Source organism: Miscanthus floridulus, chromosome 5 (genome assembly GCF_019320115.1).
Source record: "Miscanthus floridulus cultivar M001 chromosome 5, ASM1932011v1, whole genome shotgun sequence".
Classification (NCBI taxonomy): Eukaryota; Viridiplantae; Streptophyta; class Magnoliopsida; order Poales; family Poaceae; genus Miscanthus; species Miscanthus floridulus.
This window is the reverse complement of record NC_089584.1, coordinates 107,088,910-107,113,809: the sequence shown is the minus strand read 5'-3', so window position 1 is coordinate 107,113,809 and position 24,900 is coordinate 107,088,910. Positions and strand designations below refer to the sequence as shown.

General features: G+C 44.9%; 2 pseudogenes; both read right to left on the bottom strand.

The window, feature by feature from the left end:
* Nucleotides 1–1,185: 1,185 nt before the first annotated feature.
* On the bottom strand, nt 1,186–15,461 carry LOC136452932 (3'-5' exonuclease-like; annotated as a pseudogene).
* A 3,298-nt stretch (nt 15,462–18,759) lies between these two features.
* On the bottom strand, nt 18,760–19,592 carry LOC136452931 (3'-5' exonuclease-like; annotated as a pseudogene).
* Nucleotides 19,593–24,900: the final 5,308 nt, after the last annotated feature.

Genomic DNA, 24,900 nt, shown 5'->3' with positions numbered 1-24,900 from the left:
CTTTCATCCTCGCTTCGCGCAAAAAGTTTAAACCAGAGTTCAATAGCTTTCCAGAGCCCAGACTTTTAAGTTGGTTCGGTTGCCTCCCACTTCCGATATGGTACTAAGTCTACTGCTACAGTCATTTTCCGTTGGTGCAGTAACCGGCAACCCTCCATACTACAATACCAACACCGAGCTACAGTAGTTTGGCGGCCCAGCCCATCAGCGGGGTCTCACAAAAATTACTAATATAGTAATGTTTCATATTAATTGCCTTAAATATTAATATTATTTATATAAATTTGATCAAATTAAGAATATTTAACTAAACACTTCTATAATTACTTCCATTTCATTTATAGAACTGAGGTAGTAAACTTCATCGGACTATACCTAAAATAAATCAACTCATAGAATCATTCTAAGCCAAACTATTTTTAGTTTTAACTAATTTTATAGAGAAAAATAACATCTGTTTTATAATGTACTAGTGATATTAATTTGGTCTTGTGAATATTTATGGTATTTTTTATAAATTTGATTAAATTTTAAATAGTTTAGGATAACTTTAAAAGTTGATTTATTTTAAAAGTAAGGAGTATTTATTTTCTTTTGATTCCTTTGTCACATGTACAGGCTTTATGGCATCCATGATGGTGAAAAAGCAGTCCATGAAAAAAGAAGTACGTATTGACCGGCTTGGCTATTCAACATCTTAGCAGAGGATAGGTTTTAGGAGCAAAAGGCGAAGATTCCAGAGGACGGCAATTGAAAATTCAAACACAGCTGCCAAATGGGCGTCGACGAACCACGGGAATCATCGTACGCCAATGCTCGAGTGGAAGTTCAAATGCCATGCGTACAATCCACGCAACGAAAACGACAGTAGTACTACGAATATTAACAGCGTCATTACAGGACACGAGAATACAGATTAAAGACAAACAGACACGAGAATACAGATTCAAGGAGACATCAACGACAACGAGGACTAAGAACGGCACCAAGTAAGGAACTAAAAGATGACGATGACACAGATCAAGGAAGGATAATGCCCCTGTTGGAATGGCTTACCAGGCGTATTTTTTTCAGTCAACGAACAATATTTTCCTCTCACGATTAATCAGACAACCGTACTTTCAGCTGTCTCTTATGAGCCAAACGAACGGGACAAATGCACGGCATAGAAGACCTCACGTCACACCACATCTAGACCAGTGGACTAGTAGTCGCCGTCGAAGAGCCAACGGCCAACCTCGAACGACGCGAAGGCGTCGACACAGGCGTACTTGAGCTGGTCATACGTGAGCTTGCGCGCGTCCCACGCGCTGACACGCACATGGTGCGGCTTCTCCATCCTGAACACTAGCGTCTGCAGCCCGGCGCCGCACAGCGGCGCAGGGCGGGCTTCCCGAGCGTGGTGGCGGCGAGCGTGCGCAGGTCGACCATGCGCTCGACCTTGAGCCCATACCCGGACCGTAGCTTGGCCGCGTCGTCGCGGACCCCGACGCCCATGAAGGTGAAGCGCTCGTCGGCGTGGAGGATCTTGGCCCTGTTCGCTTGAGCTACTTTTCAGACATATAAACGTATTTTGCTCTCACAGCACAACGTTTTAGCATAAACATCAGCTTAGACTAAATTTTAGCATAAGTGAACAGGACATTGAAGACGAGGCAGCGGCAGCCGACGCAGATCTGTAGCAGGGCGACCGGGGGCACGTGGCCCGTGGACGTTGTCGATGTTTTACCACCGATAGCCTACCACGGGGGTCCCCGGGACAGTATGTCCGGGCTTTGGCGTATGCAGAACTCGACGGTTAACACAAGAGATAGTCGATTTATCCTGGTTCGGACCCTCGATCTTTGATCGAGTAATAGCGCTACGTCCAGTCAGCGTTAGCCTTTGTGTTGGATTGATCGTAAAGTGTTGTGTTGTACAATTGTTCTCTAAAACTCCGATCCAAGGAGCCCTGCCCTCCTTTATATAGTCAGGAGGTCAGAGTCCTAGTTGGTTTACAATGAGAGTTCCTAGTAGGATTACGGAATAATACTACTACTAAGATTACAGGGGGAAGAATCCTAGTTAGACTAGTTCTTCTCCCTTCCTTGCGGGGTATCCCGTGGGTCCCGCACCGACAAGCCCCCGAGCACTTCATGGTTGAGTTCTGGAAGCCTCGTCTTATTCCTTCAAGTCTTGTCGAGCAGGAACAAGCATCGTCCGAGTGCTTTCTTGAGCGAAACCGTGTAGCGCTTCGTGAGATCTTCGCGTGGTGTGTACCTTTTTGAAGAAAAAAGTACTCCCATTTGGATATAGCCCCCGAGGCTCTTGCTGTTTGGCACAAGGAGCTTGAGGGTCTTTTCTTGAAGTCGCCCTGATTTTTCATCGAAGGGTTCCCGAGCATATATCCGGGTTCTTTGTCGAAAAGAGCTCGGATTTATCTATGTCTGGGTTCTTTTTGTCAAAAAGAGCTCAGATATGTCTGGGTTCTTTTTATCCTATGGCCTTGAAGTCGTCTGTCTTGAAGAAGTCTTCTGAGTGACGTGCGCTTTTTTGAAGGAAAAAATGCACTTACTGAGTGTAGCTCCCGAGCCTCTTGCTATTTGGAACAAAAAGTTGGAGGGTCTTTAATCTGAGTTGTTCGAAAGACCTATATACCTCTCATGTTGCAGCCCCCGAGCATATATCTGGATTGTTTTGTTCAGGAAGAACTCGGATGCAGGGTCTTGGCATATTCTCTGGTAGTCTGCTATTGTCAGATGTAGTTGTATGGTGGTGGTTGAGTGTGAATGCTGTTTGTTCATGAGTTATACAGTGTTGGTATATCTTTTTGAATATGCTTGTTCTTGAGTACTGTTCCTTCCACCTGAGTCCTCTTTCATTGAATTCTGTCTTTTCACTGTGTCCTTTGTTAGGCTTGTTTTATTGGTGCTCCTAGTCCATGTGCACCGCTCCTTCGGTCTATAAATACCCTCCTAGGTGCTGTTTTGATTCGTTGAGCGTTTTGTTGCTTGTTCTAAAGTCTCTATAGTCATGAATATGGTAGTTTGTGAGGTAGAGCAGCCCCCGGGTTTATGTTGCAGTTCTTGTGTGTGTTGCCATAGTTGGAGGGAGTCTTGTGATAGGGATTAGAGGTAGGCTAATCCCGTAGTGGCAATGTACCAGGATGTATGTGGCGGTAGTTGGAGAGAGTCTTGTGATGTGGGCTTCGTTCCTTCATCTGGTAGTTCTGGGTTGATCCTCGCCGCTTGTCTTGAGACTGTCCGGTGCAGATCAACACCATATCCAGCATCACATCAAACTTGGGTAGACAGATGCCTGCCGGCCTTCTTTGCTCTATGTTGTCCTACCGTTCTGCTAATTTCTGCCTTGGGTGCACTGCGTCTGTCCTTTGAAGAAAACAGTGTAGCCGAATGCGGTTTGTTCTACCGAGTAGCGATTTGGAACACGTAGTCGTTCTAGAGCCTAGTTGTTTCCGGATTCCTTTTTTGCTACTTGCCTGTCATAGTTCCAAGTTCGTTGGGTCTTGTAAGATGTGTGATCTTGTATCTTTTGAAGTCATTAGAGAGAATCTTATCTTCTGAGTAGTCATTCTTTATTCTGCTGATGTTCTGGTTGTCTATGAGATTCCTGAGTTCTTTATGTTAGAACCGGTTGTTATGTTCCTTGTGAGGTAACCTTCCATTGCTTCATGGCTGATGAGTTCTTTTTGCAACCATATGGTAACTCTGCCGTTTTGCTAGATGGATAAGTCCGAAATCTACCCGTTGAACTGTACCGTTGTGTGAATTTGTGCCTTCCATCATTTTAGCTGTGTCAGTAAATAGACCGTTGCGTTCTCACACCGTGTTTTAACGAGCCTGGTGGGCCACGTTTTTACCAGTGTAAAATCTATTTAAAGGCCTTCGTCCTCTTTTTCTTTGGTACCCTACCTTTGCCTTGAAAACCCTAGCCCTTGCACCTCCACCATCGCCATCTTAGCGCCACCGTCCCAGCCTTTTCTTCCCCTAGTGCCTTTTTGCCTCAGTTAGTACATGGGTAGGAAGAAGGCCGTGAGCAAGTCCTAGGCAACCTTCGTGGATGAGGAATCATCACTTTCCATGATTGAGAACCAATAGTTCGTGGCCATGAGGGCTGCCCAGAAGGCTTGGCCGGCTCCGATGACGACTGAAGATCAGCTTCAGAAACTTATCAGCGATGGTTTGATCTAGAGCAAGGACATTGCTGAATGGAGAGTTCTAGGCGAGCATCGGGTCCCTGCTCTAGGTCCTAGTGAGATCGTTCTTTTTGTCTCCTTCATCCGTGCTAGGCTTTGCCTTCCTGCCTCCGCCTTTCTTCATCAATTTCTCAGCTATTTTGGGATTAGCCTAAATCATCTTTCTCCCAATGCAGTCCTTCACCTTTCTGTCTTTGTTCATCTTTGTGAAACTTTCCTTGGAATTCCGCCTTCTCTTTCTCTCTTTCGCTACTTCTTTCGTCTGAAACCCCAACCCCGTCGCGAAGACACCAGTGTTCTTGGTGGCTGCGGGATTCAATTTCACCAGGGTCTTAAGAGCAAGTTCTTTGACTATGACCTGGTTGATTCTGTGAGGGATTGACGTGCCGACTGGTTTGACGCCACCAATCTAATTCCTTCTCTTGTTGTTCACTCTAGATCTGCTCCCTTGGTTAATGACCGATGGGATAAGAACCATGTGACGACGGCTGAGGTTCAGGCGATCCAGCCATTTCTTGATAGGATAAGTACTCTGAAACAGCAGGGCTTGACCAGCTTCGGTATTGTCTTGAGCTTTCTTCATCGTCGTGTTCAGCCTCTGGAGGAGCGAGAGAACCTTGGTTTCGAGTACTCTGGGGCTGAGGATCCTTCATGTATGGTCCCTGCCCTTGAGTTGACCGATGAGGAGGTACTCGAGCATCTCTAGAAGATGCTGAAAGGAGCAACCGTTGTCCCGCTTATTGTCTCTGAGTACTCTGCCAACAACTTGCCTCCAGCTGTAAGTTATTTTCTCTTCGTGTGGGTACTTTCTGTATTTCTTTTGCTGTATCCATTTTTGCTTAATTTTCCTTGTCTTGTTGTTTACTCTTTTCGTAGGAATTGGGGCGCAACTTTGTTGACCCAATTCCCCTTGATGTCTTCCCTACCGTGGTGAATACTAGGGAGAACCATGCTGGGGCTTCTGTAACCAGTAAGTTCCCAATCACCACAGTGTTTCCTGGAGTTTCTTCTAGAGTTGTTGATGTATATGAAGAATATGTTCCTCGTCCTGTCCCTTGAGGTCCTCGTAGTGTCTCGGAGAGGGGGTGAGCGGATGGTTCTTCATCTGGTTTACCTGCTTCCAAGAAGTCTCGCCAGCCAAGTACTCATCTAGGTACTCCAGTTGTAGCTAGCATGCTCTTAGGTGAGCATATTAATACACTCTGTCCCTTTGTCTTCTTATTTTTATCTTAAACCGAGTACTTTTGTTCTTTTTTCAGCTGGTGCTATGGTGGCCTTGGTCGAGACTGAGGAAGAAGAGGACGATGATGCACCCCTTATCATGCGGTGGTGAGTTGTTTTCTTATTTTCCTACTGTTGAATCCTTCCTCTTTGTTTTGACTTTGGTCTTGATCTTTTTGTAGTAAGCGGTCATCGGGTATGGGTTCTTTTGAGGCTCCTGCACCGAGTTTTTCTATAGCTCCGGTGTTGAGTTCTTCTATAGCTCTAGTACCGAGTTCTTCCGGGGCTCCGGTACCGGCTACGCCGCTCCTACCGCCGAGTGGCGGGGACGTTTTTGCTGTCGTGGTTCCCCTTGCAAGGTCTTCTTTTTGTTTTGCGAAGAAGAAGATAGCTGGGTGAGTGGATTCTGGTTTCGTCTCTTTGCTTCCGTTCTCCTTTTCTCTTGTTCTCATTGGCGAGTTTCTTTATCAACTTTCAGGCCTTCGTCTTCTCTCATCCCTCCATTGACTTCTTGCCAGCCCTCTGGTGTGCCACTGAGTACTAAGCCTTAGGACTCAGAGTGCATGGTCGGTAAAGTGGTTGTGGGGGGGACAAGGCTTTTTGGTGATGATGCTGCTGCTGACTTGGTTGCCTCGGAGGTGACCGTGGCCGTGGTGGTGGATTCATCTAGGGAGGTAGCCGGGACTTCCCATGATGTGTCCTTGATCTTGCCTTCTCCGCATTGGCCATCTTCTCCCTCCACTCCTCTTTCTACTGAAGATGTGGTTCATCAATTTGATGCCACTCATCGGTTGTCAGAGTTGACCGCTTCTTGGGGAGACTTTGTGACCTTTGCAACTTCTTTTGGAGAAAAACTCTAAGTAAGTTTTCTAAAGTTCTTTCTTTGGATGTTCATCTTTCTCCTGTTCTTATGCCTTTTTTCTCTCTTTCTTTTTGTTCAGTCCTTCTCTTAGGACCATACTGGCTTCTTTTTCTCATTGGAAACCGAGAAGAAGTTGTCTTCTGAGTTGAGCAGCCTAAAGGCAGAGCTAGATCTCTACTAGGCCGAGATGGAGGCTGAGCGTCAAACACATTAGAAGGAGGAACAAGCTCTTCATGACCGGGTTGTTGAGGCTAAGAAGTAGAGGGATGCTGCTATCCAGGAGGCTTTAAAGAATTCGGAGGCCATGAAGAACTTGGAGGCCGCGAAGAAAGAGTGCAATGGTATTGCGGGTTCTTTTTGTTTCCTTCTGTATTCAAAATTTTCTTTCTGCTGACTTGTTGTTTGGTGCCTTGTCCAGCTCTTCGAGTTGAAAAGCATAAGCTCTCAGAGGCATTGATGAAATGAAGACTCTTATTCGTTCTAGTCACAACAAGGCTGAGGAGGTAATTACTCATGCTGAGGAAGAACTTACGCTTGCTAAGTTGATTAGGCGTGGAGCTGATAGAGATCTTGTGCAGGCCCAAAAAACTATTGAAGACTTGTCTGGTAAGTTGGCGACGGCTACTGAAAATTGGAAAGCTTTGTGGAAATCCTTTCGTTCAGTAGCTGATGTTCTCTGAACTCCAGCGGATGATGGGCAATCTTAGGCTTAGTTAATTCCTTGAATTCCGACTCGTTTCCAAGAGTTCATGAAGAGGTGCGCCCAACTGTTTACCAGGAATGTCCTGGCTTAGGTCTGGGTTCTTGCTCTAGAGGCGCCTTTGTCCAAGATAGCCGAGGAAGCCGATAGTCAAGAATCCATTGATGCCGTTGAGAGGATGGAGCCTGAGGTCGAAGACTTAGCCAGTAGAATTGTAGATAATCTTAATATTGTTCTCTTCTCCTGATGATGACGCTTGATGTAATTGACCTTTATGCTCGCGCCTTGTAATATGACATTATACTTCTTTTTGAATAAAGATTTTTTGTTGATGTCTTCTTTGCCTGGATGCCTTGTTTATTCTTTGGATGAGTTGTCCAAGTGATCAGAGTTACTTGACTTGCTGAGTACTTTGTCTTGCTTTTGTCTTTGCCATGTAAACAACTCTGCGTGTTATCTTGACAAACTTTCTTGATTTGTCGAGTACTTTTCTGTCCTTCTTCTATGCCATGTAAGCAACTCGTTATATGTAGGTCTTTGTGTTGACAACCTTTCTTGATCTGTCGAGTGCTTGTCTGGCTTTCGTCTACGCCATGTAAACAACTCGGTATAGAACATTCTCTTGACAAACTCTGGGCTCTTGTTAGTACTGAAAAGACTTAGGACCGAAGATCTCAAGCGTCTTCAGCTTCTCCTTTTTAGCTTTTTCTCTTAACTTGAACTGTGTTCAGCATCTGTCTCTTTCCTTAGTTGCAAAAACTTCTTAGGATCGGTAGGCCCCCGAGCACTTCATGGTTGATTTCTGGAAGCCTCATCTTGCTCCTTCAGGTCCTACCGAGAAGTACAAGCGTTGTCTGAGTGCTTTGCTGAGTGAAACCGTGTAGCGCTTCTTGGGGTCTTTGAGTAGTTTGTGCCCCTTTTTTTGAAGAAAAAGTACATCCATTTGAGTGTAGCCCCTGAGCCTCTTGCTTCATCGGCGGGCTCAAGCATCTTTTTAGCTATTTTACTCTCGACCGGGATGCTTAGGCGTATTTTCAGCCATTTTGCTTTTTGTTTCGGGTGTTAGCTTGTTAGCTACCCTCATCGGCGGGCTCAAGCATCTTTTTAGCTATTTTGCTATCGATCGGGATGCTCAGGTGTATTTTCAGCCATTTTGCTTTTTGGTTCGGGTGTTAGCTTGTTAGCTACCCTCATCGGTGGGCTCAAGTGTCTTTTCAGCTATTTTGCTCTCGGACGGGATGCTCAGGTGTATTTTCTACCATTTTGCTTTTTGGTTCGGGTGTTAGCTTGTTAGCTACCCTCATTAGCGGGCTCAAGCATCTTTTCAGCTATTTTGCTCTCGGACGGGATGCTCAGGCGTATTTTTAGCTATTTTGCTTTATGGTTTGGGTGTTAGCTTATTAGCTACCCTCATCAGCGGGCTCAAGCGTCTTTTTAGCTATTTTGCTCTCAGCCAGGATGCTCAAGCGTATTTTTAGCCATTTTGCTTTCAAGAAATAACTCGGGGAAAGCCAGACATGTGTTGTCGAGAAACCATCTTTATTGATCATGATTGTTTGACAAGTCATAATACATAAGTTATCGAGGAACACCATCTTTATTGGTCATGAACGTTGATCTCTTATGGTTTGTACATGTATTCTTCCTTGAGTTGTTTTCAGGCGTAGAATCTTCTTAGTTGGCTGATGTGCCATGAATTGCTGACTCCTTTCTCATCTTTAGTTATTAACTTGTACGTGCCTGGTCCAGTGACTTTTGAGACAATAAAATGACCTTCCCAAGGACTAAGTAATTTATGGCGTCTGTCATTTTTTTGTATTCTTCTTAGCACTAGGTCTCTGACTTGTAGTGATCGAGGCTGGGTATTCTTGTTGTAGTGGCGTCTTAATCCTTGGAGGTACCTTGCTGATTGAAGGGTAGCATTTACTCTGACTTCTTCTATACTGTCGAGTTCTAATCTTCTAGTGTGTTCTGCTTCTGCTTTGTCATACTATTCTATCCTTGGTGATGTCCAAATCAAGTCGGAAGGTAGTACGGCTTCTGATCCATAAACTAGGAACAAAGGCGAGTATCCGGTGGCTCTGCTTATTTGAGTTCGTAGTCCCCATACTACTTTGGGTAATTCTTTAATCTATTTTGATCCATAGTCTGCTAGCTCTTCATACAGTCTTGGTTTTAATCCGGCTAGTATGAGTCCATTAGCCCTTTCTACCTGTCTGTTGGCTTTTGGATGTGCGACTGACGCATAATCTATGCTGAAGCCACAATCCTATGCCCAACTTTTGAATTCTGTAGCTATGAAGGGAGAACCCAAATCTGTGATGATTCGATTGGGCATGCCGAAGCGGTGCATAATGTCTTGGATGAACTCAACTACTTTGGCTGCGCTGTATTTTGCGAGTGGTTTGTATTCGATCCACTTGGTGAACTTGACAATTGCTACAAAGATGTACTCGAAACCGCCCTTTGCTTTCTTGAGAGGTCCTACTTGATCTAGCCCCCAACAGGAGAAAGGCCAAACGGGTGGGATGCAGATGAGATTGTGAGCTGGCATATGAGCTTGTCTTGCGAACATTTGATAACCTTTGCATTTTCTGACAAGTTCTTCTACATCTTTCAAAGCGGTTGGCCGGTAGAATCCGGTGCGACATGCCTTGCCTACTAGTGTTCTTGAAGCAGCATGATTTCCACAGCAACCTGAGTGTATTTCGCCTAGGATTTCTTTGCCTTCTTCAAATGAGACGTATTTTAGGAGTACTCCTAACGATGTGGCTCTTCTGTAGAGCTTGTCCCCCACTAGGACGTAGTTTTTGCTTCTACGAACAACTCAGATAGCTTCCTCTTTATCTGCTGGCAACTTATTTTCTTTGATATAATCAATAAAAGCCTGTGTCCATGAAGTGTTGATTACCAGAATCTGGTTGCCTTTGACTGTGAGTTATGGGGTTGTCTCACCGGGTTGTTTGATAGAAGAAGCTGATAACTCCTCTATGAATACGCCGGGTGGGACCTTTACCCTGTTTGATCCGAGCTTGGTGAGGACATCTGCTGTAATATTGAAATCACGCAGGACATATAGAATTTCTAATCCTTGGAAATGTTTTTTGAGTTTTTGGATTTCAGCGCAGTAAGCACCCATGTTTTCTTTGGTGCAATCCCAATCTTTGTTGACTTGGTTGATGACTACTACTGAATCGCCGTATACGAGTAATCGCTTGATTCCGAGGGTAATTACCACTCGTAGCCCGTGGATGAGAGCTTCGTATTTTGCTTCATTGTTGGTAGCTTGCCATAATATCTGAAGGACATACTTGAGTTGTTTTATGTCCAGAGAGATTGGGAGAACGCCCGCACCAGCTCCGCCTAGCTTGAGTGATCCATCAAAGTACATCTTGTGGTGGTTAAGGATTGTATTTGACATAGGTTGTTGAATCTCTGTCCATTCAGCAACAAAATCGGCAAGGGCTTGAGATTTAATTGCTTTCCGTGGGGTGAAATTGATGTTGAGAGCATCGAGTTCAACCGCCCACTTAGATATGCGCCCTGTTGTGTCTCTGTTGTGTAAGATGTCTCCGAGTGGGAAATCTGTCACCACAGTAATCTTGTGGCTTTCAAAATAGTGGCGAAGCTTGCGTGAAGTGATCAATAGGGCGTAGAGTAGTTTTTGCACATGCGGGTACCGGATTTTTAATTCTGACAGTACTTCGCTGATGTAGTATACCGGGCGTTGTACTTTATACACGCGCCCTTCTTCTTCTCTTTCTACTACTATCGCTGTGCTGACTACAGTGGAAGTTGCCATAATGTATAGCATCATGTCTTTGTCTTTCTTTGGAGGTGTGAGAACTAGTGAGGAGGTGAGGTATGCCTTAAGTTTCTTGAAAGCTTCATTGGCTTCTTTCGTCCACTCGAACTTGTCTATCTTCTTTAGTAGTTTAAAGAAAGGTAACCCTTTTTCACCCAGTCTTGATATGAAATGATTGAGGGCCGCCATGCAGCCTGTTAGTTTCTACATATCTTTGACACTTCGAGGAGGGCCCATCTCTGTTATGGCTCGAATCTGCTTGGCGCTTGCTTCGATTTCACGATGACTAACCAAGAATCTGAGTAGTTGTCCTGAAGGGACTCCGAATACATACTTGCTTGGATTCAGTTTCCACCTCCATCTTTTCAGGTTTTCAAAAGTTTGCTTTAAGTCTTCGATTAGTGTATCCGGGTTCTTTATCTTTACCACTACGTCATCTACGTATGCTTCTATGTTTTTGCTAATTTAATCACCAAGGCATGTTTGGATAGCTCTTTGGTAAGTTGCACCAGCATTTTTTAGTCCAAATGCATGGTTTTATAGCAGTAGGCACCGAATGGAGTGATGAAAGATGTCTTGCTCTGGTCTTGTTCCTTTAATGTGATCTGGTGATATCCTGAATAGCAATCAAGGAAGGATAATAGGGCAGATCCTGCTATTTGAATCAACTATCTAATCAATGCATGGTAGCCCAAACGGATCTTTCGAGCAGTGTTTGTTGAGATCTATGTAGTCGACACACATGCGCCACTTGTTCGTATTCTTTTTCTGTACTAGAACTGGGTTTGCTAGCCAATCTGGATGGAGGATTTCTCTAATGAATCCAGCTGCCATTAGTTTTGTAATTTCCTTTTTAATTGCTGCCTTCTTGTTGGGAGAGAATCATCATAGTTGTTGCTTCACAGGCTTGGAGCCTTCATTGATATCAATTCTATGCTCAGCCAACTCTCTTAGGACCCTTGGCATGTCGGCCGGCTTCCTAGCGAAGATATCCTTGTTGTCCCGAAGAAAGTTGGTGAGCGCGAGTTCCTATTTTACTGATAGGTGGGCACTGATGGTTGCCATTTTTGAGGGATCACCGGTGCCTAGGTTGATTTGCTTGACGTCGGCTTCTTTTGGTGGTGCTAGGATGCTTGGTCTTTTAGCTAGTATCTCGAGCTCTTCTAGGCTCATTTCTGCTACAACAGTGGTTATTTCTTTTCTTCCATCGTTGGCCTGTGCTTTTGCTGCAATTTGGATTATCTAAACATCATAGTCAAATGCGCACTTCAGATCACTTCGAAGAGAGAGAACACCATTAGGCTCTGGTATCTTAAGCAACAGATACGGATAATGTGATATTGTCAAGAAGTTTGCTAGTGCTGGGCGCCTAAGGATTGCATGATATGATGAATCGAAGTCCACGACTTCAAATTTGATGAATTCTGTACGGTAGTTCGAGGGAGTCCTAAAAGTAACCGGTAGGGTGATTTGTCCAAGTGGCATTGCTGTCTTGTCGGGTACTATGCCATAAAAAGGTGTGCTTGTTGGTGTGATCATCCCGGCGAGTTGTAGTCCCATCTTCCTTAGAGTTTCTGAAAAAATAATGTTGAGTCTGGCTCCTCCGTCGATTAGTACTTTCGTAACAGTCATACCGGCAATGGTTGGATCTAGAACCAGTGGGTAATGGCCTATGTTTCCTATGCTGGTCCATTGGTCTTCTCTTGAAAATTGTATTGGGTACTCTGACCAATTGAGATATCTTGGTGTAGCAGGTTCTGCTGCCATGATGGTTCGTAACGCTAGCTTTTCTTGATGTTTGCTTCTAGAATCTGGAACTCCGGCAAAGATTACTGTCACTATTCCCCTGGATTTTTGGAATCCTTTGTTTTCATGGTTGTCTTCTTCTTTTTTCTGATTGTCTTCTTTATTGTTCCCCTTACTATCTTTTCTTGTGTATCTTTCATTGAAGGTGTAGCAATTTCCGATGGTATGTTTTCCATTGGGGTGCAAGGGGCAACGTATGTTCTCAATGTCGTCATATCTTCTAGGTTTTGAAAACTTCTTTGATTTGTCAGCCATTGCTACTGTGTTGTCTGGACCACGCTTTCTCTCCTGATGTCTGTTGTTTCGAGGAATTTGCCTGTCCGGGTTGTCTCTGTTGTTTCTATCCGGGAATCTTTTTCTTATTTTTTTCCTCTGCAGTAATCATCTTTTCCACTATTTGTCTGAATTCTTCATTGTTTCTTGGGTTTTCTTTGCAAAAGTCTTGAAATTGCCACCTAGCCATGATTCCGTGAGAGAAAGCTTCGATTACTTCTCGTTGGGTGATGTCGTGTACTTGAGCTCATAGTTCGCCAAATCGTCGATAGTAATTTCTTAGTCTTTCCCCTCCTTTTTGCTTGAGCCTTTTTAACTCTGCGTGGGTGATTGGATGTGTAATAATTCCTGCAAAATTTTCACAGAAAGCTCTTTGCAAGTCTTCCCAATTTCTGATTAATCCTGGATTTAATTTATCAAACCACTAAAGGGGCATGGTTTCTAGGGCCATGGGAAAGAACAAGGTCTTGATGTCATCGTCTCCTTCGGCCAATTCAATCGATTGCGAGTAAACCCTGAGCCATTGCTTTGGTTCGGTCTTGCCATCATACTTGGAGTGGTTGGACGGTTTGAACTGGTGAGGTAGTCGTATTGAAGCCAGTCTATTTACAAAATAGGAGAATCTATCATGTGTTCTGGCTTCTGTGTATTCTGATTCAGCGCCCCCTTCTTGCCAACTGTTGTCTTGGTGAGAGTAGTTTTGCGTAGCTATCCTTGTGGGTGCTTTTGCTTCTGGTTTTCCTTGTTTGTTCGACCTGGTCTTTTTGATTATGATTTCTTCTACTTTCTCCGTTGTGACTTCCGCTTGGTCCAAGTCTCTCGAAGGCAGACTTCCTTTGATTTTGATCTTCCTGTTCATGAGATGTTGACCTGTCTGGTAGTCTTGAGCGGGCTCTTCCATCGTGCGTCCTTAGGACTGTTGATCGGAGGAAGTCCCGAAGCTGTTCTTGTTTTTCATTGGGATGTGAAGTCGTCCTGAGTTCTTCTAGTGCTTCTCGGATCTTATCGTAGGGTGTATTCGCTGCTCGTCCTTCTTCGACCTCTCACTCTGATTTTCTTCTGTTGTACTCAGCTAGATCTGACTCATATTTGATCCAAGTGTCCTTTCACAGCTTAGCACGGCGTTGACGTCCTTGTTTTAATTTGTTCGTTCTTTCTCTCGCTTGCCTCTAACTCTCAGTCTCACCATCGTGCCCCTAGATAAATGGTGATATGTTGGATTCGGATTCATCTGAAGACCTAACGTTGGGTACTTCTAGGGGATCAATGGTGATCGAGGACGGTGAATCATGAATACTTCTCTAGCGTGAGTTGTTCTGTCATCGTCATTGATTTTCGTACTGCCAGAGCTATTGATAACTTTAGTAAAGGTTTCAAGGTCATAGATCGAGTCTCCTTCTTGGTAGGGTAGAGTTGCTGTTGTCGTATCGTCGACTAGTTGGGTGTCGTCATCCTCAGGAACGGTACCTGGCCAGTGAACGATGTAGTCTTGAGATGTTATAGTTAAAATAAGACCTTCCTGGGCTCCCTTCAGCGACATTCAAGCACGGGATAGGTGGATCCTTCAGGCCATGTCTGATAAGATGTTGCCATGTTGTGGAGTCTAAATGGAAGAGGACTCGACTTCTTTGAAATACTCTGAGTGTACTCCGAGTAGTATTCTTGATAGGTTGACGTCATGTTCTGGAGTTTTGTCAGAAAAGAACTCGGATAAGACTTCGTCTCGGAAGCGGAACTTGAGTTTGAATCGGATGCGTGAAGTCGTGGAATCCGAGTTGGATTGGACATTACGAGCTGCGCGAATCTTTCGGCAAGTCGATCTGTCGTTGTCGCTGAAATAGAAAAGTCCTGATGATGATCTGAATCTTCGAGGAGACGGCCTTGGAGCTTGCTCTCGTCGTCCGCCTCGCAGATCCATGAGCCGAAGATGAAAGTTGATCCCGTCGAGAAGATCATGCTGTCGAGGTCCATCGAGCTCTCGGATGCAAATTCGCCGAAAGCCCCTACCTGGCGCGCCAGCTGTCGATGTTTTACCACCGATAGCCTGCCACGAGGGTCCCTGGGGCAGTATGTTCGGGCTTCGGCGTATGCAGAACTCGACGGTTAACGCAAGAGACAGTCGATTTATCCTGGTTCGGACCCTCGATCTTTGATCGAGTAATAGCCCTACGTCCAGTCGATGTTAGCCTTTGCGTTGGATTAATCGTAAAGTGTTGTGTTGTACAATTGTTCTCTGAACCTCCGATCCAAGGAGCCCTGCCCTCCTTTATATAGTCAGGAGGCCAGAGTCCTAGTCGGTTTACAATGAGAGTTCCTAGTAGGATTACGGAATAATACTACTACTAAGATTACAGAGGGAAGAATCCTATTTAGACTAGTTCTTCTCCCTTCCTTGCGGGGTATCGGGTCCCGCACCGACAGACGTGGACAGGCGCCACTCCACGTCGATGCCGACGACGAGGCGGTTGAGGCGGCGGCGGTGGATGCGCTGGATCTCGTCCACCACGGCGCCGGAGTCCGTGAGCGTCGTGTGGATGGCATCCTCGTCGAACGACACCACGAAGTGGCCGTCTTCGGTGCGGTAGATATTGGTCACCATCTCTGTCTCCGGGCTCCGGGGTTTCAACTTTCACCTGGGCCATGTTTAGTTGCTCCCAACTCTCAACTTTGGCACTATGCAAAAAGAAGATTCCCCGTCACATCAAACTTGTGGTACATGCATGGAGTACTAAATGTAGACGGAATAAAAAACTAATTGCACAGTTAGGTTGTACTTTGTGAGACGAACGTTTTGAGCCTAATTAGTCAATGATTGAACAATTATTACCAAATACAAATAAAATGCTACAGTGCGCTACAGTGCGCTACAGTGAATCCGATGGCGCCGAATTCGGCTACCTAAACGTGGCCCTGGTTCTGTGACGTCGATAGATAGAAGAACCGCTCTGCTCTGGGGAGCGGTGTATATAGGCCTGTTTGTAGAAGGAACCGCGGAAAGGGTGGTGCGTCCGTTCACGCACGAATGGATGGCTCAGTGGCTGAGATTTCATTTGGTTGGGGTTTTCGCGTGCATCGACGGCCCTGATCACTCCAGCAGCAACGCGGGGTTTTGCCAGTGTACGCTGTAGCTGTGCATGAGAATGGGTATGCGTATGCCCCACATTACGGGCGCGTGGGGTGGTTGGAAGAAACGTTCGCGGCGCATGCGTGGCTTTCCTTGCACTCACTGACAGTAGTGGCCCCAGTAGTGTTTCTCGTGTCGTGGCCCACTTGTAATTGGCTGCCAGTAAAATCATACGGAGTAAAGTTATATGGCCGAATGGAACAACGGATAGAAGGGGAGGAAAATCTGTCTGATCAAGAATCGTGGTCGTGGCGGTAACGCCGGAACACACAGCACTCTGCGCTTCGTCCCGTCCCACTCCCACGGAGTTTGGCCCAATTTAGTTCCCAAAAATTTTACAAAATTTTTCATATTTCTTGTCACATCGAATCTTTAGACGCATGCATGAAGTATTAAATATAAATAAAAAATAAAACTAATTACACAGTTTAGACGAAATCCACGAGACGAATCTTTTAAGCCTAATTAGACTATGATTGGACACTATTTACCAAATAACAACGAAAATGCTATAGTGTCCATTTTACCAAAAATTCTGGAACTAAACTGGCCCTTTCTTCCACCCCGTTCGGAATTGGGTTCCTCACCCAGTCACACCCCAGGGCCCAGACCTGTCAGCACAGGATAGCACGTCAGCACCGTAGCGGTCTAGCGGAGGAAAGGAAGGGCCAAATAAAAAATCTTTGCATTTGTCCTTCAGAGACCGTAACGGCTTCCCTTTTTCTTTTTTGAAACGGCTTCCTTTGAATGAAAAACAAAGACGAATGAGCGTTGCCAAAGACCACGACGGTGGGAAGGAAAAGAAAAAGACAACGATGGTGGGAAAGAAGACACAAAGATGCCAAAACATTTGGAAGCATAAGACAGCAAAAAAAAAATTAAAAAAAACAAAAGAGTTTATTTATGGTAAAAATGTTGTGCATCAGTAGTTTTCAGCACAAGTGACTTAACGATTGCGTGTCACTTACACTGATTGCAGATAGTAACTTACACAATTGATCTTATATAGTAGGTTAACAGGTGACACTAAACCGCAAAAATAGGTTCTACGGTCCTTTGCAAATTCGATCGCCAACTTGTTCTAATGAAAAATGGACGGCCGTGGTAATACCTACGAGCATACCTGTTGTTGAAGATGGAAAAAAATAGATCTAAGATTGCATAGTAGTATTACTCTAAGGGTCCATATACGAGTGCATGATTTCTTGGCCTCAGTATTTGGTCCCCATCTTATGATCCACTGGCGACAGTGTGTTCTCCGTCTCACATCCCCCACTGCATGTCCTATTCGCTTGGCTGATAAACCATGGTTGAAAGTCTCACATCCCCCACTGCCGGTCTTATTCGTTTGGCTGATAAGTCATGGCTAAAAGTACTGTTGGCTGATTTGTTGCGAGAAAAAAATATTGTTCGTCAGCTGAAAAGTATGGCTTATAAGTCAAACGAACAGGACGACCCATCCGAGCTGCGGTTGTCTAGCCATAGCCCATAGACGAGATACAATGTCAGCCGCAAAGCTAACCCTGGCCTCTATTTTTGTCTTTTGTCTTCTAATCTATATACTTCTAACTTTGAATATGAAATTTTATAGATACACTATGCACGTGCATAGTTTCAAAAAAAATTTGAAAACTTCTTAGGACTTTTCTTAACGGGTTTTCATGATTCCATAGAGTAGACAGTTTGTACTAAATATTTTGCCCGAATACAGATTTTATCACCGAATTAATTCTCGATTGTATTGGTTTAGTTAACCATGTCATTAGTGCCTAACTAATCCTCAATCATAAAAAGAATATCATCCGGTTCGGCTAAATCAAACTTCTTCTAGAATGACTAGATATATAAAAAAATATTATCAATATTTATATCTCTAAATAAGTTTATAAGAGTAAATTTATAATTCATTCAGGATACTTATTATGTATTACAGATATTTGGTATAATTCTTTTTATATATACGAGTATTTAGTAATAATTCATTGATTCTTTGAAAACACGTTATTTTTGGATGGAGTGAGTGCTAGTCTCCTACACAATGCTACTACTGCGGCACATGTGAAGTGGGGTTGCCTAGAAATCCGGTCTTCGAGGTGGTACTGGTACAGCCGGTCAGCCGCGCAACCAAGTGCATGTTTAGTTCGTGAATTTTGGAAATTTGGTTACTATAGTACTTTCGTTTTTATTTGGTAATTAGTATTCAATCATGGACTAATTAGGCTCAAAACGTTCGTCTCGTAGTTTCCAACAAAATTGTGCAATTAGTTTTTTTTTCGTCTATATTTGATGCTCCATGCACGTATCGCAAGATTCGATGTGATGACTACTGTAGCACTTTTTAAGAAACTTTTTGAAAGCTAAACCAGCACCAAATCGATCACGGCCTCCGCTCCACTGTCCAGCACGCAAAAGACAGCAGCCCACGCGATGACGCGAACAGGCCACTCGTCAGCGACAGTGACGCGATCACGGTCTCCGACTCTCCGGCGACCGCGACGGGCAAAAATGCTCCCGTGGTTTGGTTTGCAGGAGCAGGCGCTCGTCTCCTCCTGCGCTGCGGGTGAAAGGCCGAAGGGGCAGCGGGCAGGACCAGGAAGAGCTGGAGGCGGAAGGCAATGTCTCAGCTGGCTTGGCGATTGATCAGATCATCAGAAGACAACGAAATAGGTCCCAGAAGCAAGCGGCAAAGATTTCAGACGGCATCTATCAAACAGCTACAGAATCCGCCATACGACAAGAAAAAAAAAACCGAATCACTCGACGGTAGATATAATCATTCAATAAGTTCCGGTTCCAACCAGTAGTCTAAGCAACAAACAGTACGATCACCACATCGGCGATAACTAGTTAACTACTACCGTACTAGAGCAGAAATTTTACATGCCACACCATAATTAAAGGCACGACACGATATCATCTTTCGTCGTAAACAACCGTGGATTCGAAACGATCCTGGATTATTTACCGTTGGGCAGGTGTAGAGCTTCTCGCCGACCTCCATGGACGCGAACGCGTCGGCGCAGGCGTACTTGAACTGCTCCATCGACAGCTTGCGCTTGTCCCAGGCGCTGACGCGGATGTGGTGCGGCTTCTCCATCTCCACGCCCAGCACCTCCCACACCAGCGCCTGCAGCCCCGCGCGGCGGAGGTCGGCCTTCCCGAGCGTGTCGGCGGCGAGGGCGCGCAGGTCCACCGCGCGCGCGGCACATCAAGCCCCTACCCGACCCACAGCTTGGCCGCGTCGTCGCGGATCCCGACCCCGACGAAGGTGAACCTGGGATCGGCGAGGAAGCGGGACAGCGCGTCGGGGGCGTAGTCGGCGCGGAGGATCTGGAAGACGAGGCAGCGGCGGTCGACGCAGATCTGCAGCACGGCGACGGTGCCCGGCACGGAGGCGGGGCGCCACTCCACGTCGAGGCCGACGATGAGCATATGGCGGCAGCGGCGGTGGATGCGGTATGTCTCCTCCAGCCACGACTCCACCTCGCCGCCGGATTTGGTGAGCGTGGCGTCGAAGAAGTCATCGTCGAACGACACCACGTAAGTGTCGTCGTCGGAGCAGTATCCTTGAATCTCGGTCGCCATCTTGCTCGGGTGCTCGCTCGCTCTCAGTCTCTGCGTTGGCCGTTGGTAGAATACTTGTTGGAGACGGATATCGTACGTGTACTCCAATAGGAGCGGTTCCCGAGTGAGCCCGTTCGGCCGTGCTGCCGCGGCTGCTGCTTGTGACCGTTGTGAGCCTTCCTGTAGGATGGTTGCCGAGCAGCGCTGCAGCGGCCGAACGATGAACCATGGCCGTAATCCTATCAACACCATATGTTGTCACTTCAGTATCCGGCAACAAATTGTTGATCGCCATTTGGTGAAAACACAAACTTGTATGATAATAATATTGGCCAAGAACAAATTAGTTACTGCAAAAATAGAGAAATGCCATGGTTTCAGTGCTACAAATTTAGGAACTAACTAGAAAGCCGGGCGCGGCCACGCCACGCCAAGCAAAATTGGCCCAGTTTTGATCGGGCCGACATATAAGATTTTTTTAATAATATATATGGGCCCTGATGTACCATATACAGTATATATATAACTTTTCTATAGCGTATTGGATCCTGTAGCTAGAATACAGTGTTTGAAGCACATAATAAACAGAAAATAATCACAAAGCCAAAACATCGTCAATCGCTAAAATGAACTTACAGTATATTGAAGAGGCAGTATATATGTTCACATTGTCGATACGTAGATTGAAAGTTGAATGAGCTTTACATGAAATAAAACGGAACAGGCTTAGGAGGTGCTGTAGTAGAGAAGCAGAGCCGTACGACGTCCACATGTCTTGTACCAGTGGATCGAGTTGCCGGACATTCGCTCTCTTGCGTTGCCAGTGTTGCGAGCATGCTCAGGGTTTCAAAAGTCGGAAGGACTACGATGATTTCTTCTAGTGCTTCTTGGCCATGGTCTTTGTGTCGTTTTTTGGAGGCCTTAGCTCTCTGCACATTTATGACCCCATTTAGAAAGCAAACCTCTCCCAACTATTCTTCTTCAAAGTTCAAAGAGACAAATGCAGCTGACAAAGGAAATACAAGTTGAGAGTGTGGCAGACCATGCCCACTTGAGTTCTGAATTCTACTATGGAGTGAAGTAAATAGTAATTTAGTTATCACTTATCACTCTGACGACAATGTTAGCTTATGATTGAATATTAGTGAGCAATGTGAATGTGTGTGTTTACCTCATATACAAGGGCATAGTGGACGGGTGCATAGCTGCATATAAATTGGACAATAACCTACCCTGTAAAACAAAGAACAAAGTTGGTTAATAAGAAGTAGAACCTTCTGAAGAGATGAGCTCAATGTTGTAGTTGAAGCAGGATCTCACGTCGAATTCAGATGTCTGTCATCAACGTTTCATCGAACACTGAGGACATCTATGGAACATAGCTCCAGACTACCATCAGTCCATGCCACTACCGTGGCCACTTCGAGCTAAAGATTTGAATAAAAGCTAGTGCCTAGAACCAAAAATTTATAATATTGACGAGAGATGAGCTTCAACTGATGAAGAGAAACAAACTTTGGAACTCCGATGAACCCCCATGGGCCATGTTTGTTCATTGGAAGCAACCTTGCCTCCCATCTTTGGTGATATTGACCAGCTGCCTATCAGCCAAATATCAATCAATCAGATAATGTCCCAAACTGATATTGGGCAGACGGATAACGGAAGCATAAAGCTTCCAATGATAATGAGGCAAGTCAGATAGATGACTGTAAACATGTAGAAGAATATCCAATTGGATCCAACAAGGACATGGACCGCCGCACCCGAAAAGAAGAAATCACCACAACCAATCAGACGGAATCTTCAATCGCTAATCGGTGGCCTAGTGTGTGCATGAATCGCGACTTTGCCAATTGGTCGCACAGGTAGCACATCACTCAGCACAAGCAATGGCGCAGTATGTTATGTTAACCATGCAAATTAACAGAGATTGGTGGGAGCTGGGAACATCTAAATATGTAGGAATCGAAAGAAATGTGCTGTTTGTAGGAACTGAAATGTATTATAAAATGAACATAAATTGTACCACAAATCCTCTATAACGGTAACTGAAAGAAGGTAAAAAACAGAGTATAATAGTACTTATTGCTCGTTCGCTTGTACTTACAGTTATAGAAAAATTATAGAGCATAAATGAACAAAACAAAAAGTTAAGGGAGTGCAGTTTGTATCTATATGATTTGTTATCTTGGCCTTAGGACATCTTTGAGCTTGTAATATTTCTCTGTAAATAAACATGATTCTTCACTAGAATTTCCCTTTGTGGAACTATAAGTGGGTTTCCAACTTTTCATCTTTGTTGGCTCTATGAAATCAATGTTTTTTTGGTTGCTCTGTGAAGCAAACGTATATACTTAACACACACAATAGCTTGTTACTTGAGCATTTGTTTTTTGAAAATTTATGGAAATGCACTACATAAATCTGTGTTTCATAGTGAATATGATAACTACAGGATGAAATAAGAGACTTTGTACCTTAAATCTGTTGCCATGTCTAGCGTTGGCATTTAATCGAGTGCCTTGCTTGCATGGTCCTGAAAGTATCAAGATGTCCAAGAGGGGAGGTGAATTGGGCTAATTCTAAATTTCTTTGCAATAATTAAACCCTGCGGTAAGCCCAACTTCACCCATTGTGCCTAGAAAGTGTTTTTAATGTTCTACCACACAAAAAGTCTTGCAACCTAAATTCCAATCCTACTCTAGCATGACAATTCTATAAATGTAAAGACAAGAATTAAATTGCTCAAAGTAAATGCTCAAAGTAAAAAGAGATGGAGGAACGCGGTGATGTTTTGCCGAGGTATCGGAGAGTCGCCACTCCCCACTAGTCCTCATTGGAGCACCCGCGCAAGGGTGTATCTCCCCCTTGATCCGCGCAAGGATCAAGTGCTCTCTACAGGTTGATTATTTGACACTTCGTCGCGGTGAATCACCCACAACCGCTCACAACTTGAGTTGGGTCATCCACAAGCTCCGACGGATGATCACTAAGCTCCCAATCACCACCAAGCCATCTAGGTGATGGCGATCACCAAGAGTAACAAGCATGAACTCTCACTTGACCACGACAAACCTAATGAGAAGGGTGGATGCACACTTTGCTACTCTTGCTTTCACTAATGAGGTCTCACTCTTGGATTCTTAAATCTCAATCACCTCACTAGGACCTTGCTCTTCTTGGGACTCTCAAGGATGTTTCTCAGCTGTTGGAATGAGCAAAAGTGCCCCCTCACACGAATGGAGGAAGTATTTATACACCCGTGTTTAAAACGAACTGTTATGTGCCTCTGCGGGGTGACCGGACGCTTCGGTCAAGTTGACCGGATGCTCCGGTCATTTCTCCCCGACTTCTAGTGTTTAAGTTGTGACCGGACGCTGGACAGCGTCCGATCATGATTTTCCCTCTCTAGAACCTTACTGGAGTTGATTGGACGCTGGCACCCAGCGTCCGGTCACTCACCTCTCAGTGTCTGGTCGTGCTAGATGATTTCACCTTGATCAAATGAACTGACCAGACTTTGCGACAGCGTCCGGTCACACCGGAACCAGCGTCCGATCATCATTTGACCCTCCATTCACTTCCAACTCTCAATCGTATGTGAATGAAGTTTGCTCCAATAGATCTAAGGGCTTACGAGCTATCTAGTGCTAGATTTGACAAGTGTGCATCACACCTAACCCACTAGACTCACCTAGGTCAAGCTACCCATCCTACCCCCTTAATAGTATGGCTAAAGGAAAAACAAAGTCTTAAACTACTCTAAGTGTCTTTCCAACTTCAAATGACACTTAGAACTAGTCCATCCTTAACCTTGTCGTTCATCTTTTGAAAACTGAAATGATTTCCATCGTAGGGGCATGACAACCATGATTGCCCAATCAATCTCCATTACCATGACCTAACTTAATTACCTCTACAAAACACATGTTAGTCATAGTAATTACGTATTGTCATTAATCATCAAAACCCAACTAGGGGCCTAGATGCTTTCAATCACTTCCTTTTTGGTGATTGATGACAATACCACCTCGAGTATGTGAAAGAGATGAGGTTTTTAACATGCTTGGTTCATATAAGCTTTTGACAATAAGAACAAAAAAGTTAGGCAACCTTATACGACCCAAGCCAACATGATGGACTCAAAAGTTATGAAATAAACATGAGTACAAGTAATAAAACTCATTTGCATCGGAGTAAACCACGAAAGCAAAGCAAATGAGCATAACACAAGTGATATGACATATAAATAATTCAAAGTAGAGAGCACACATGTCAAATATCACGATCACCTAGGTATCACAATCACATAAATATAGTTTGATGCATGAAAGTAGACACATGAATGCATAATAGTGTATCACACATAAAAACCAAATATAATAGATAATGTAAACTCCCCTAGATAAGTCGCTCCCCCTAAGTCTAACATACTTGATCCCTCTCCCCCTTTGGCATCAAACACCAAAACCTAAGGGTCAGTCGGTGGGGTTGCAGCGGATGAGTCGGGTGCTGAGGTACGAGGAGCGAGCTAGAAATGTGTGCCATCATCACAGATCTGTGAGCTGTCTGACCCTCTATAGCTGGAAGCGATGCTGAAGCGATCTGGGTGGGATCAGGGACTGGTGCAGCCTGAGACTCTGCAGGTATGACTATAGCAGACGGCTCTGATGATACAACCGAAGAAGGGAGCATCTCTGTAGTCCTGGTAATAGGTGCAACTATGGAAGGACCTGGGACATGTAGATATGACGGAGTCAGCTGCCCTATCAACTCACTGAATGAAGCACCAAGGCTTCTAGAAACTGAGGTTGGCACTGACGAACTCTAAGGCGGAGTAAAGCCCGTATGAAGAGGAGTGAACTGCGGGGCTAACACTGGCGACGAAGGCTCCTAGAGACTGAAGTTTCTGGCACAAGCAGCGAGGAAGTATGAGCTAGTGTGAAGCCCATCTAAAAAGGTGTGAACTACGGGGCTGGCACTAGTGAGGCAAACCACTGGGACACCTGCTCTGTAGGAGAAGGAAATTGTGCTAGTGACTGTCGCTGACTCTGAAGCCCACTAGGCTGTACAACTAGAGTCATAGAAGTGGTGGCAGGCTGGCCGATCTAGGGTGAAGGCTATGGCGGTGGAGCCCCAATAGCTGTCACAACATGCTGCATAAATCCAAGGAGCTGTTGCTGCATGAGGAGCTACTGTTGATGCATAGCCTGCTGCTGCTGCTATATAGCCTACTGCTGTCGCTGGAACTCATCCTACCTAGTCTAGAACTGTGTGAAAGTAGCGGCAGTCTCCTAGGCCTAGCGAGCCTGATCCTGCCTCATTCGCTCAAGGATAGTAAGTAGAG